Source organism: Drosophila willistoni, unplaced genomic scaffold, assembly GCF_018902025.1.
Source record: "Drosophila willistoni isolate 14030-0811.24 unplaced genomic scaffold, UCI_dwil_1.1 Seg513, whole genome shotgun sequence".
NCBI classification, from domain to species: domain Eukaryota; kingdom Metazoa; phylum Arthropoda; class Insecta; order Diptera; family Drosophilidae; genus Drosophila; species Drosophila willistoni.
The window spans coordinates 89062-103678 of NW_025814443.1; the positions used below are offsets into that span (position 1 = coordinate 89062).

The 14617-nt window shown below is 34.8% G+C and overlaps 1 pseudogene; it reads right to left on the reverse strand.

Moving 5' to 3' along the window:
• Window positions 1-11694: 11694 nt before the first annotated feature.
• LOC6637746 lies at window positions 11695-13581 on the reverse strand (annotated as a pseudogene).
• Window positions 13582-14617: the final 1036 nt, after the last annotated feature.

Below are 14617 nucleotides of genomic sequence, written 5' to 3' on the forward strand. Positions count from 1 at the left end.
GCAAATTCGATGAAATACATCGATCAACGTGCCTTTTTATATCGATATGCACCAACTGCCATCTTGAAAATTTTGCAATTTTCTTTAGCGAATTTCTCAAAAACGGCTCAGTAGATTTGGATAAAACTTCGCCCATATATAGACAATTTTATGCCCAATCGAATGAGATACCGTGCATTTCTTGATCCTGGCTGGGAGAGATAACGACGATTTTCAGAGAGGGCAGCAAATTCGATGAAATACATCGATCAACGTGCCTTTTTATATCGATATGCACCAACTGCCATCTTGAAAATTTTGCAATTTTCTTTAGCGAATTTCTCAAAAACGGCTCAGTAGATTTGGATAAAACTTCGCCCATATATAGACAATTTTATGCCCAATCGAATGAGATACCGTGCATTTCTTGATCCTGGCTGGGAGAGATAACGACGATTTTCAGAGAGGGCAGCAAATTCGATGAAATACATCGATCAACGTGCCTTTTTATATCGATATGCACCAACTGCCATCTTGAAAATTTTGCAATTTTCTTTAGCGAATTTCTCAAAAACGGCTCAGTAGATTTGGATAAAACTTCGCCCATATATAGACAATTTTATGCCCAATCGAATGAGATACCGTGCATTTCTTGATCCTGGCTGGGAGAGATAACGACGATTTTCAGAGAGGGCAGCAAATTCGATGAAATACATCGATCAACGTGCCTTTTTATATCGATATGCACCAACTGCCATCTTGAAAATTTTGCAATTTTCTTTAGCGAATTTCTCAAAAACGGCTCAGTAGATTTGGATAAAACTTCGCCCATATATAGACAATTTTATGCCCAATCGAATGAGATACCGTGCATTTCTTGATCCTGGCTGGGAGAGATAACGACGATTTCAGAAGGGCAGCAAATTCGATGAAATACATCGATCAACGTGCCTTTTTATATCGATATGCACCAACTGCCATCTTGAAAATTTGCAATTCTTTAGCGAATTTCTCAAAAACGCTCAGTAGATTGGATAAAACTTCGCCATATATAGACAATTTTATGCCCAATCGAATGAGATACCGTGCATTTCTTGATCCTGGCTGGAGATAACGACGATTTAGAAGGCAGTCAAATTCGATGATCATCGTTCAGTGCCATTTTAATCATTTGCAAACGCCATTTGAAATTTATGGCACTTAAATCCAATGAACGGCTTGCTAGCCATTGGATAAAATTTATTTCATAGACAAATCATGCCCAATCGAAGTAGATGTTAATAACTTCTGGAGACATTCTTGAATATGTGGCGCTCATTCGGCGTATAGTGCATTGCTTGATGCTGACCTGAGTGGAGCTATGCTCCAAAATGTGGGAGCGATTTTCCAGTGCAATTTTAATACTAGAAGTTGAAACCCCCAAAAACTAGTTAAATCAATTGATTTTGCTTTGCTTAACAAATAAAGTTTATTTCATCCGAAAAAGTTGTAAATAAAGAAAAAATGAAAAATTAAAAATTGCAAAAAGTTAACAGAGGTTAACAGGGATCGTCGCTAACTTTACGGACATATTATGGCGTAGCAGCATGTCGTCAGTTACGACACTGTTTAGTTACGACGTCCTCTGTTAACCCTCTGTTAAGTTTTTGCATTTGTTTTTTTAATTTTTGAGCAAGTTATTAACTTTTTTAAAACAAATAAAGCCTTAAATATAAGAATAGATGAAATTTTTGTTTAATTCAGTTTTGGGGGTTTTTGGACATTTCATGTATTGACAATTTCTTCACGAAAATGTCCTTCCTCACACGGTTTTCGAGAAAATTGCATTTTTTTGAACCAACCATGATTTTCCCCATACAAATGTGCGACAAAATGGTTTGAATTTGTTGGGCAAAAACTCGCCTATATAGTAACGGCTCAATGAAGATTGAATGCCAGAATTTAGGTATGACTTTCTGGAATATGTTCAGAGAGTTTCAGCAAAATTCCTCGTACGTTTTCGAGAAAAATGCATAATGTGGGAGTACCTTCAGAAAACAATAATTTTTTCAGCAAATGCAATTCGCCAATGTTCTTCTTCTTCCTCCTTTAATTCGCCCCTTACAAAATGAGTGAAAAAATGGATTGACTTTGTTGGGCAAAAACTCGCCCATATAGTAACGGCTCAATGAAGATTGAATGCCAGAATTTAGGTATGACTTTCTGGAATATGTTCAGAGAGTTTCAGCAAAATTCCTCGTAACGTTTTCGAGAAAAATGCATAAATGTGGGAGTACCTTCAGAAAACAATAATTTTTCAGCAAATGCAATTCGCCAATGTTCTTCTTCTTCCTCCTTTAATTCGACCCTTACAAATGTTTGAAAAATGGGTTGACTTTGTTGGGCAAAACTCGCCCATATAGTAACGGCTCAATGAAGATTGAATGCCAGAATTTAGGTATGACTTTCTGGAATGTGTTTAGCTAATTTTATTCAAAATTCCTCGTAACGTTTTCGAGAAAAATGCATAATCTGGGGGTACTTTTTGCCCGCAAATTTTTTCAATCTCGATTGGCCCAGCTGTTTTTTCAATTCGCCACTCATCGTATGGTCATTTCGCCCACCACAAATGACCACAATTGAGTGAAAAAATGGGTTGACTTTGTTGGGCAAAAACTCGCCCATATAGTAACGGCTCAATGAAGATTGAATGCCAGAATTTAGGTATGACTTTCTGGAATGTGTTTAGCTAATTTTATTCAAAATTCCTCGTAACGTTTCGAGAAAAATGCATAAATCTGGGGGTACCTTTTGCGGAATAATATGTTTCCAACATTTGGCCGCTCAAGCATCGCTGTGATAGGGGGATTAGTCAAATACAGGTTCGCTTAAATAGGGGTTTGGTATAGTGGTACGACTGCACCAATAATTGTGATTTTGGTTAATAAGAATTTTTGAGAAATAAGATTCAAGATATAATATATACTTATGTAGACTTTCCTTGAAAATTTGAATAAAGTTAATGAATAGATAATTGTTAAATCTGGTTTATGTATACATATGTATATATGTATGTATGTACATATAGTCTTGCAATTGCAAACAAATTTGTTGCAAACAAATATGGCTTGGACCAATGTATGACCATTTCTATCACCATTGTTTTTACGTAGTTTATTTCTTTTATTATTTAGACACATTCGTTTACACTATTACAAAAAAAAGGCTTTCTCGAATACGAGAAAGAAATTAGAAGCAAAAAAAAGAAATTCTTATACCAAAAAAAATTTATCCTTCGCTAGGGTTCGAGCCTCGACATATTTTATATAAAAAATCATATACATGTATACATGTTAACAACAAATTTTTTGCTTTCTTTAAATTTATTTGTAAATGCATACATATATATATAAATTGACCTGTCTCTAATTGACTTCCTTCCTATCTTTTTAAAAAAGGTAAAAAAAAAAACAAACAAAAAAATTATGTCTCGCGCTACGATTTGAACCCCTATAGATTTCATATAAACGTCCATATATTGTTTTGCCCTAATAAAATTTCCAAAAAGAAAACCAAATGACCGATACGTGTCCGAACCTCCACTCACACATTTACTTCACTGTCAAGCCCTTAGCTATCACCACCAAACGATCTCTATCTATTATGTTGTCCTTTTTCCGACAAATTTTGTTCAATGTCAATTCGCTCTGCCATCTTTTCAATTTGCCACTCATCACATGTCATTTCGCCCACCCACAAAATGAGCGAAAACTATTTGGCACCATACAAAATTCAAATAAAATCAAAAGCAAGAGATTATGGGACTGGTTCACTAAGAAGATCATGGCAAAATATTTCGACAACATTCAAGATTATTTTCAATTAAATATTCCAATTCGACTCAAAAGTTCGGCGACCAATCAAAATATCGATATCCAAAGTATCGATAATAAATAGCTTGCGATAAATTGCAAGCATAGAGTGTGCCAGCTCTAAGCACATTTCTAAGCACGATCACCGGCAATGAACTTCGTTTTCAATAATTGTGTAAGTATTTTTGGTTTTTTTTTATTGTTTTTCTATCAAATTTGATAAATTTTTGTGATTATTTATTTTCAGAACGTCACCTTGAATGCACCTGGTGGCCAGGGCCAAAGCCGGCCAAAAAACGGGTGAATTCCCCTGGCGCGGTGTCGCCAAGGGCCAAGCGAAGCCGAAGGCCTGGAAGCCGAGGGCCTTTAAGCCGAACGCGAAGCGCGTCCCTGTGACCAAGGAGGCCGCCCTGGCTGAGGCACCACCACCGCCACCACTGCCACCAACGCCACCACCCTCATCACCATCCCCAAAATCTCCAATGGAGGAGTTGAGGGCAAAATTCAACAAAAATAAAATATAGTTTAGCTACAAATACAAATACAAATACAAATACAAATACAAATACAAATACAAATACAAAAATACAAATACAAATACAAATACAAATACAAATACAAATACAAATACAATACAAATAAAATACAAATACAAATACAAATACAAATACAAATACAAATACAAATACAAATACAAATACAAATACAAATACAAATACAAATACAAATACAAATACAAATACAAATACAAATACAAATACAAATACAAATACAAATACAAATACAAATACAAATACAATACAAATACAAATACAAATACAAATACAAATACAAATACAATACAATACAAATACAAATACAAATACAAATACAAATACAAATACAAATACAAATACAAATACAATACAAATACAAATACAAATACAAATACAAATACAAATACAAATACAAATACAAATACAAATACAAATACAAATACAAATACAATACAAATACAAATACAAATACAAATACAAATACAAATACAAATACAAATACAAATACAATACAAATACAAATACAATACAAATACAAATACAAATACAAATACAAATACAAATACAAATACAAATACAAATACAAAAAATACAAATACAAAATACAAATACAAATACAAATACAAATACAAATACAAATACAAATACAAATACAAATACAAATACAAATACAAATACAAATACAAATACAAATACAAATACAAATACAAATACAATACAAATACAAATACAAATACAAATACAAATACAAATACAAATACAAATACAAATACAAATACAAATACAAATACAATACAAATACAAATACAAATACAAATACAAATACAAATACAAATACAAATACAAATACAATACAAATACAAATACAAATACAAATACAAATACAAATACAAAAAAATACAAATACAAATACAAATACAAATACAAATACAAATACATACATATATAAAAATAAATACATATGAGTGTACAAATTTTTTTGGGCAAGTGGGAACGGGTAGAAGCTGGCGTGAGTCAGAATTCCCGGAATTAGGCTCTGAAGCCTATGTATGTATGCTGTAGGCATATACATATGTATGTGATACATGTATGCATACATACATGTATGTACATATGTACATACTTGTAACGTACATACATGTATGTACACACATACTTGTTACGTACATACATACATGTATGTATACATACAAACTTGTAATGTATATGTATGTACATACATATATGTGTATACATACATATTTGTATGAAGAAAATACCATACATATATGTATGTACATAAATGTACTTACTTATGTATGTATGTGCTTAAGAAATATAAATTTTATATAAAAAAGTATGTATGTACGTACTTATATATTTACATATGAAAAATAAATTTAAATAAATCACCAATACTACAAAATACAATGTTTATAAATACATACATATATATGTAAATATTTATATGATATCACTGAAACGATTGCTGCCGGAAAAGCGCCACCACTATATATGATCATTGCGATAAATATCGTATAAATTGGCAAAGTGGGACCCTCTGGCAGCTCTGTGACACTGCAATGTTGCCCAACGCCAAAATTTTTCCAGTTAAGTTTTCCGAACACGCCACAAAGAGCGAGTGAGAAAAAATTTAAGTGAAATAATAAAATAAAATTATAAATTAAAAAAGTGAAGATGCCACGAGTGAATAATTCATCCAACAAGTGAGTGCTACTTTCATCTATTTGTTTGGAATAGATTTTTAAGTTTATATATAGTACATATATATTTGCGTTTACATATGCATGTATGTAATATGTATGTATGTATGTATATTCGTGGACATTTTTTGTACATATGTATGTACAGTGGGTAACATTAATATTCGGTTTTCTACAAGGAACAAGTGGTGTTAGGTGGTTGGTAGTTTTGTTTTAGTATTTGGTGTGATATTCATTGTTTAGTTGTGTATCTTTAAGGCGCTTTGGCATATCGGCTGCTGTACCCTTCCTTTTTGATGGCTCGTCTAATTGTTTGTGGTGAGACAGTCTTCCCATGATCAGCAAAGAGGTTAGCTCTCAATTGTGGGGCACTTAGTCGGGGATTTGTCTTCACGTTTCTCAGAATTTCGGCTTCCTCTCGCTTAGTCAATTTTTTTGGTTGGCCTGTTTATTTGATTGATGAAATTCTTCCCTCATTGCGATATCTTTGGACGATGTCACCTACAGTGTTTGGCTTCATTTGAAGAATATCACCGATTTGCCGATATGTCTTGCCCTCCAAAGTCAACTGCAGTACCACTTTTCGCTGCTCCAAAGATGAATTTTTTCCTTTGCGACCTATTTCGTAATGCTCTTAAACAAATAGACTCTCCGGTATGCTTGCAATCCAAAAACTTTAGTGAAACGTTCTTTTTTCCTGGGAAACCCCAATATTCAGAATTCGGAGTTGCCATAAATATTCCATAAGTACACTGGTCAACATATATATTTTGAAATACGTTGCTTTAGTTTATTTTCTTAATATTTCTTATTTCAAAAGTAATAAATTCTTTTTTTATGGTTACAGTGTAATGTAGAAAATTATAAATTAAATTTTTTTAAGTTTTATATTGATTTTAATTTTTTTTTTTTTCAAATAACTCAAAACGAAGAAATTCTATTCCTAGTCAGATTGGCGGCTCTATTTTGCTTTATTTGCGACCAAACATTTTCAATAATGTTCAAATCTGGGGTCGCCAATCCAGTGCTTGTCAATATTTTAACAATATGAACTTAAAAAGGAGAATATTCAATAACGCGAAAAGTTGAATTTATGAATTTTTCAAGAAAGTGTAAAGCCAAAAGTTGTACAATTTCGTACAAGTGTTTGCTTATAATATACCTATCTGATCAAATCTGAGCAAATTTCATATACACTGGCGGTCATGAAAATCGCACCACTTGAAAATTTCATGTTTTTTTGGAGTCGTTCATATAAAATAGGATTGGAGTATAAGATTTTTTAATTAACAATAAGATAATTTACTAGGAAAAATACGTAATGGAGTAAAAAATTTATTTGTACACTATGGACATCCTTGATTTTTGCCCCAAACAACAATACAGAAAAATTGACCAAATTTAAGGCTTAGCAGAAAAATTTTTTGGTAGGCTCAGCTGCTTTGTAATTTCTAAACCTCATGTAATTTTTTGATAAATAATGTTAAATGAAAATAAAAAACAATACTAATAGGTTGCCACGCCTCCTTTAGCCTGTATAGCTGCCATTATTCCCGACGGCATTGAATCGTGTGTGAAAGTGTTTAAGTCGAGCGAATTTCCCGACCAAGTTCAGTTTGAAACTCATATGTCCTAAAATACTTTTGTTAACTAAAAAGGGAAAATTTACAAAAATGTTGTTGTAATTTTGTGTTTGAAAAAGGTGACAGAAATAAATGTCGCAAATGATGAAATTTCGATGCAGCAATCAACAATACTTCAAAGAGGGAAACTTCTGCTGAAGGTTATTTGTTATGTACGAGCACAACCAATGTATCTTGTAATCAATCGACTTTAGAAGGATAACGATGTCTTGTTGGAACAATTTAACGGCCTGGAACGCGGAACGTTTGGGATGTCTTGGAACGTGCCAAAAAGACCAGGAAATGCCCTGGAACGCTTTGGAATTGGAATAAAAAACCACAAACCCGCGAGGAATGGAACTCATGATGAATAACTTTGCTTCGTGAGTGATACGAGTGTATGCAGGGATGTGTTCCTCGTTATTAATTACTATTTAATATAATGTGTTGTAACTTTATAGACTATTTTGTAATCAAGATCCAACAACAGGCTCTTCTTCTAAATAAATTTTTTCTTATTGCACTCTACGATATATTTTTAATAAATTAGAAGTTATAATTGTTGATATATCATTTCAATTTTAGACTTGATAGCATGGGGTCATTAGCTTGGATCAGCTTGTCTTCAATTCCTGCAAAGGAATTTTGCATGTTTCTTTTTTCCCCTTTGCATTTTAATTGTTCATTTTCTAATAAATTCTTTTTTAATTTTCTCTTTTAGGAATTACTGTATAAGCATTAGAAATATTATAGATGAATTAATTTCTAATGAAATTATTAATCCTCTTTAGGGTTAAATGATGAAAATTATTTTCAAATTGCAAATATATTTAATAATGGGTCCCAACATAACTTCGTGAAAGTTAATGGTTCAACGCGAAAATGGCGTTTACTTGTTAATAAAACCTTTAAAAGAATTTTATTGACAAAAAATTTAAGAGATTTCGAACTCATTAATGCAACAGAATTATCTGCTAATGAGATTCAATTTCCGCTAAACGTGGATAGTTCTTTAAACTTTAAAGAAATAGATATCTCTGTTGATTTTGTTCAGAACTATAAATCACAATTAGAGTTGTCGTCCAAACCTCTAGACGAAAGTTTCGTCGCAAACCGATTAAAGTGTTTGCGCAAAGATTGCAGGCTTGGAAACACCAGCCTAAATATCGACGTCAAAATGGTCGAAAAATCGAAAGTTTCACCTAAAATTGGATATTCGAAATTGTGATATAAAAGTGCAGCAGTTTAAAGAACTTTTTGAAGTCTGCTGCTCACAATTTTCGAAGAAAAAAAGTATTGGACACATTGTTCGAGAGCATTATTGTTTAACGAACAATGCTTGCAGTGTCAATTTTAATTCGGTTCGAATTAATTTGGATGGCTTCGTTGCATATGCCTATTGCAAGGATCCATCGTGCAACAAACTAAAGTTTGTTGGAAATTTTGATGGCAATGTTAAAGTCTACTCTAGTAGCATTGGCATAAGCCATTCAATAAACTTTAAAAAAACTTTCCAGTGCAGAGGAATTAATTTTCTTGAAAATAAAGAATTAACCACTCGCACAGCTTTTGAGTTCAAAAATCATTTGGCTCTAAATGCTAATAAGGAAAGAAAGTTAGTTGGGAATGACCAATTGCTTAATAAGCACTTATCCTATTATAGGAACATGCGAGCAGAGGAAAATGCTCGAAACGACTTTGACAAAGACGCATTTAAGGATGTGTACGAAATGCTATGCAATGGCCAACCATTACATACAATTTTTGTCAACAAAATTACAATTGTTTCTGTGGAAGGAACATAGACCACATCCGTCTATTCCAAGACAATTTAAATATAAATACATTGCATATTGATGCAACTGGTTGCATTGTAAAGCCGATTCCCATAGCTACGAAAAGAATATTTTTTTATACTATGGCTGCACATTTACCAGATATGCAAGTGACATATCCTGTTGCAAATGCGATTCTCTCCAATCACACAGCCCATGACATTGGTCGCTTTTTATGCGAACTGAATATGTCATGTAAAAAAAATAACTTAAGTTACCTTTATGCAAACGCTTTATTACTGATGTAAGCTTTGCAATTATTGTAGCTATTTTAAAAGAATTCTGCTGTTGTAGTATTATAGACTACAATGAAATGTGCTTTCAGTATTTATATGAAAAAAGCAATTCATTTCCAGCAGTAGTTGTACAATTCTGTACAAGTCATTACGCTAAGATAATGTGTAATGATATAGACCGAACAATTGGTCTAGAAAGTATAAGTTTTCGAGCTTTCATGAGAAATGCTCTGGGGGTTGGTTACAACATAACCCACATAAAAGACTTTGAAGAATGGTTCAATATTTGGTAATCATTCTTTTTTCCCCATTTGAAAATGATGTGGTGCTCAATGCCATTTCATATTTCAAAAATGATGGCCCTGTTTGTTTTGGCTTGGGAGACAATGAAAGCGCAGATTTTGCCAAAATCTCTACCAATAACGGTTGGGATAGTCCGAAGACTATAGCTAGCAAGAGCAGTTTTAAGAAACTTTTCACTAACTTTGTTAGTGAAATCTAAGATTTGATTTCGGACTTACCGAATCAAGTAAACCAAATATTTATTATAGTCCTAAAATGGCAGATGTTGATTTAGGGAAATATGTGGTGTTTGCCCCCTTCTGGACCAATTTAATAGGGATTTTTATTGATAGTTCTAATAAAAGGCCTAGCAATGGTCCAGTCGAATCGTTTTTTAAAACTTTGAAGCATTCTATTGTCAAAGAAAGGCGAGGTCTAAAGATGTCCAGATTTGTCAGACAAATGGATACAGTTTCCAATTCTTTGGCTAAGCAAGTAGAACTTGCTAGCCCAGAAATCATGTAACCTTCCATTATACATGGGTCGCTCATTAAGGGTAAGCCCAAAAAACGGGCAGCAGTTTCTAAGCCTGTTTAGACGAAATGTCAAATAAGAAGCTTTCAACTTACAGGGAAAGCTGGAGTAAAAAAGGTAAAAAAAAAATTAAATGTGGTCTGTTTAAAGGTCAATTTACAGGACCAAGTGAGGGGGAAAAACAAAAACCCTCGAGGTAGGCTATAAGCAAAGGCTGCTTAGCCATTCGAATCTGAACAGTTGCATTGCAAAAGATGTAAGGTATTACATTTTGCAATGCAAAAGTCTCTTTGAGCATCTGCACGGTGCTCATTAAGGGTGCCAATACTCAGGGATTCTTATATAATATAGAGTTACAAGATTTGGTGACGTTGTTGGGTAATGATTGGTTATCCAACTTCATTGTTGATGCTGCTATGACTGCGATCATTTTTGATCAAAACAATAGCAGCATCATCAATATTCCATGTCAATTGGGAAGTGCTGCATTTTCAAATCAGACTATTATTGAAAATGCATTAAAATCATCGTTCGAAATAATAATAATTCCTCATTGTTATGAGAATCACTTCTATGCTTTATTTCTGAATAAAGATAAATTAGAATTCACCTTTTTGGATCCCTTTGGGGAAACATCCAACACAACATCCTTACTTTACAATTTTAGTGAGTGGACATGTCTTATAGTGGTAGCCACGGTAAAAAAACAAAGAACTATACCAACTTATGTGAGTGGACATGTCTTATAGTGGTAGCCACGGTAAAAAAACAAAGAACTATACCAACTTATGTGAGTGGACATGTCTTATAGTGGTAGCCACGGTAAAAAAACAAAGAACTATACTAGTGGTGTTGCCTAATAGTGGAAACCACTTAAATAAAGAGATCTATACTAGTGGAGTTGCCTTATAGTGGACACCACTTTAAAAAATGAAGAGCTATTAAATCCGCCTTGCGTGGAATATGTGGAGTAGGCCTACTGGGGAAACCACTATAAAAATACGCGCCATGAACTCTACCTCAAGGTGGTGTGGAAAAGAGTTCAAATGAGATACTAATTTCGGTAAGTCCTTTATCTATTTTTCAAATCTTTTTACTTAGAGGATTGTCTCCAGACATTAATTCATTATTTATTGTAGTTAAAGAAGGGCTTTTTGGACTAAGACACCATCGTCCAATTGTGAGCCCGTTCTCTGGGTACTTGACAGCATTAGATCATCGCTGCTTGGCCGCAGATGACTGGGCAGGGACGATGGAGTATAGATGGGTTGCAAATTCATTACCTCATCGTCAATGGCCTTGAATTGCCAACTCCAGTTGGCGCGCTACGAATCGAAACGATTATCGTCGGGGCTATAGGATTCGGCATGCACCGATGGCGTTAGCACTGTCATTTTGTGCCGATTGATGGCATAGCAACGGAAGAAATGTTTTACCTTATCGGCCACCTCCTTGGGGCTTAGATCACTCTTCCAAGTGGCCACCAGATGACAGAACATGCTGTATGGACCGCAGAATGATTGCTTACGCAATCGTCCATATTGGCTCAGCTCAGCATAGGTCATGCCCATGTCCTGTTCATCGGTTTGCAGTAACTCGCCGATCTCCTGAAGTGGTTCCGATTCGGCTGTAGGCGGAGCATCTATATCGACTCCAACACTGGAAGATTATATTTATCCTTGGCATAGATTAGAAAACGCCGCAAATCAGTCTTGCTAATGCCACCAATGGGATTTATATCGGCCGATGAGCAATCGTATTTGGTTAAATAACCCTCAATGACTCATCCACATTGGCCGAGCCAAGAACAAGCAGACCGCCAGGACGATTTCTCACCCAAAGCATGAGCTGAGCAAAAATATAGGCCAGAACCACGCGAATTCTCGATTGAATATTCTGCAAAACCAATTTGACGACACATCGAATGGACAATTGTGGCCAAGCTGCTCGAGTCGACGCCACACCACCCTGTCCAGAGCGACGTAGGTAATCCCAAAGCCAGCATGCCGGGCCCAAGGCGATTTCCTCCTCGGGCGTATGGTTTGGAAAATTCAGTCGGCGTCGATGTCTTAAATATATCACTGTGCGTGGACATTTCAAAATCGCAATGAATTCGCGGATAACTAGCCGCTCCAGCGGCAGCCGAGCAACGTGAACGCTGACTGACACGATATGCCCGAATCTCCTCCAAATCAATAGTCGCCAGTGTTACCTCCACATCCTGCAGAGCAAATTGCTGGCCACGAGCCAGGATATCGCCATTCAAGGCGATTGCCGAGCAGCCATTGAAATACACTCGCTGGCCATCACAACCGCGTAGATTACTAAAAAGATAAGCACCGCCAGCTTTAAAACTGGCATTTCTTATCAAATCGGTGGTAATGTGAGCTTTACGCAATTCCATATAGCTGCCCGAGCCATTCACTATCAACTCGACGCCGGCTAGCGACATCTCGATATGCTTGCTACGCACATTCCACAAATCTCATAGCCCAGACTTCTATCCCGGGTGGCAATGACAGCATCTCCAAAGGGCACTGTCCGCTGGCCTGTATGTTCCGATATCAGCCGTGGCAAGAGATATTCCTCCGTTTGCAACGATTTCGTCCAGGCGGTAAACCAGCGAGATTCACGATAATTACCATCAACACACAAGGCCATTTTGGGGCGAATCAGCAATAATTGGCGATTGAAGAAGGCAACACGGCAATTGTAGGCCACATTGCGATGCATCACAGGCATGCCGACATCGACCAGCATATTCTCGCAAATGGGCGACATCATAATTTCCAAAAGCGTCTCCCAAGAATGTAGAAATGTATCCGGCTCACGAAAATGATCTTCACAGCTATAGCCACACACTTCCAATTCGGGCCCAGTGCGATAGCTGGCTCCCATATCTTTAGCTTCCAATATTGATTGCAATATTCTTGCCAGATTCCCTTCAAAATCCAATGCCCATTGATTCAATGTGGACACAGCCACTGTAATTTTGCGACCCATCTTTGCAAACGTCTAATTTATATTTCCTTATGTTTTATATGGGTTGATTTTAACGTCACACAAATTATCCTTTGTTTTGTTTTATTTGAACTTTTTGTTTTGTCGGTTTTATGTTTTTTTTTTTGGGTTTTTTGCGTAATAAACTTTTTCTCTTTAGTTTTTTATCGAATAAGTATTGAGCAGCAACAGTGAGCGCACACGCAATAATGAGCACTCACTCCAGTGTTGCTCTAAAAATACCTCAAAAAAATGCCAGTCTCCCTACATTCTCGCTCTAGCGCCCTATGCACTTCTCTACTTACTTCTATTAGTGCCCTCTGCACTCGCCTAATTCCCCCTATTAAGCCCATTAAAATTCTTATTGCTAATAACTAATACTTACTTATGCTAAATACTTAAAACTACTTACGCCATAATTATCTCTAAAAAAAACAATAAATTCTAAATGTCATTGTCTATTTTATTATTATACATTCATTGTTAGTAATTAAGTTAGTTTATAAGTTATTTTATATTGTCCCTCCCCTGCTGCTGTAACGGCCCTATTTTTTAAATTTACTGTTGTATGTCTCCTGTAGATGAAAGGATAGAAAATAAAGCGGCCTCAATCGAAAGACTGAGGCCAGGCGGATCAAACGCCTTATCTTAAAAAAAAAAAAAATCTTAAATCTTAAAAATTAAAAACTTAAAAATGTGCTAAAATCAACAAATAATTAACTAAAAAGCCTAAAATAAATAAAATGACTAGCAGCTAAAATTAATAAAATAAAATGTCTAAAAGCCAATAAATAATTAATTAACAAATTCTATAAATAATTAAAAGTGACTAAAAGCTAAAATAATTTAACTAAAAATATCTGCATGCTAATAAAAACCAATATAAATTCCTAAAAGTTAACATCAATAGCCCAAAATAATACATAAAACAAACTAAAACTACATGTAAAAGTGCTAATCATCAAAAAGAACCGCTAATAAAACTAAAACGACAAGGGAAAAAACAGCAACAACAACTACAAGTCAATCAGACTCTCTG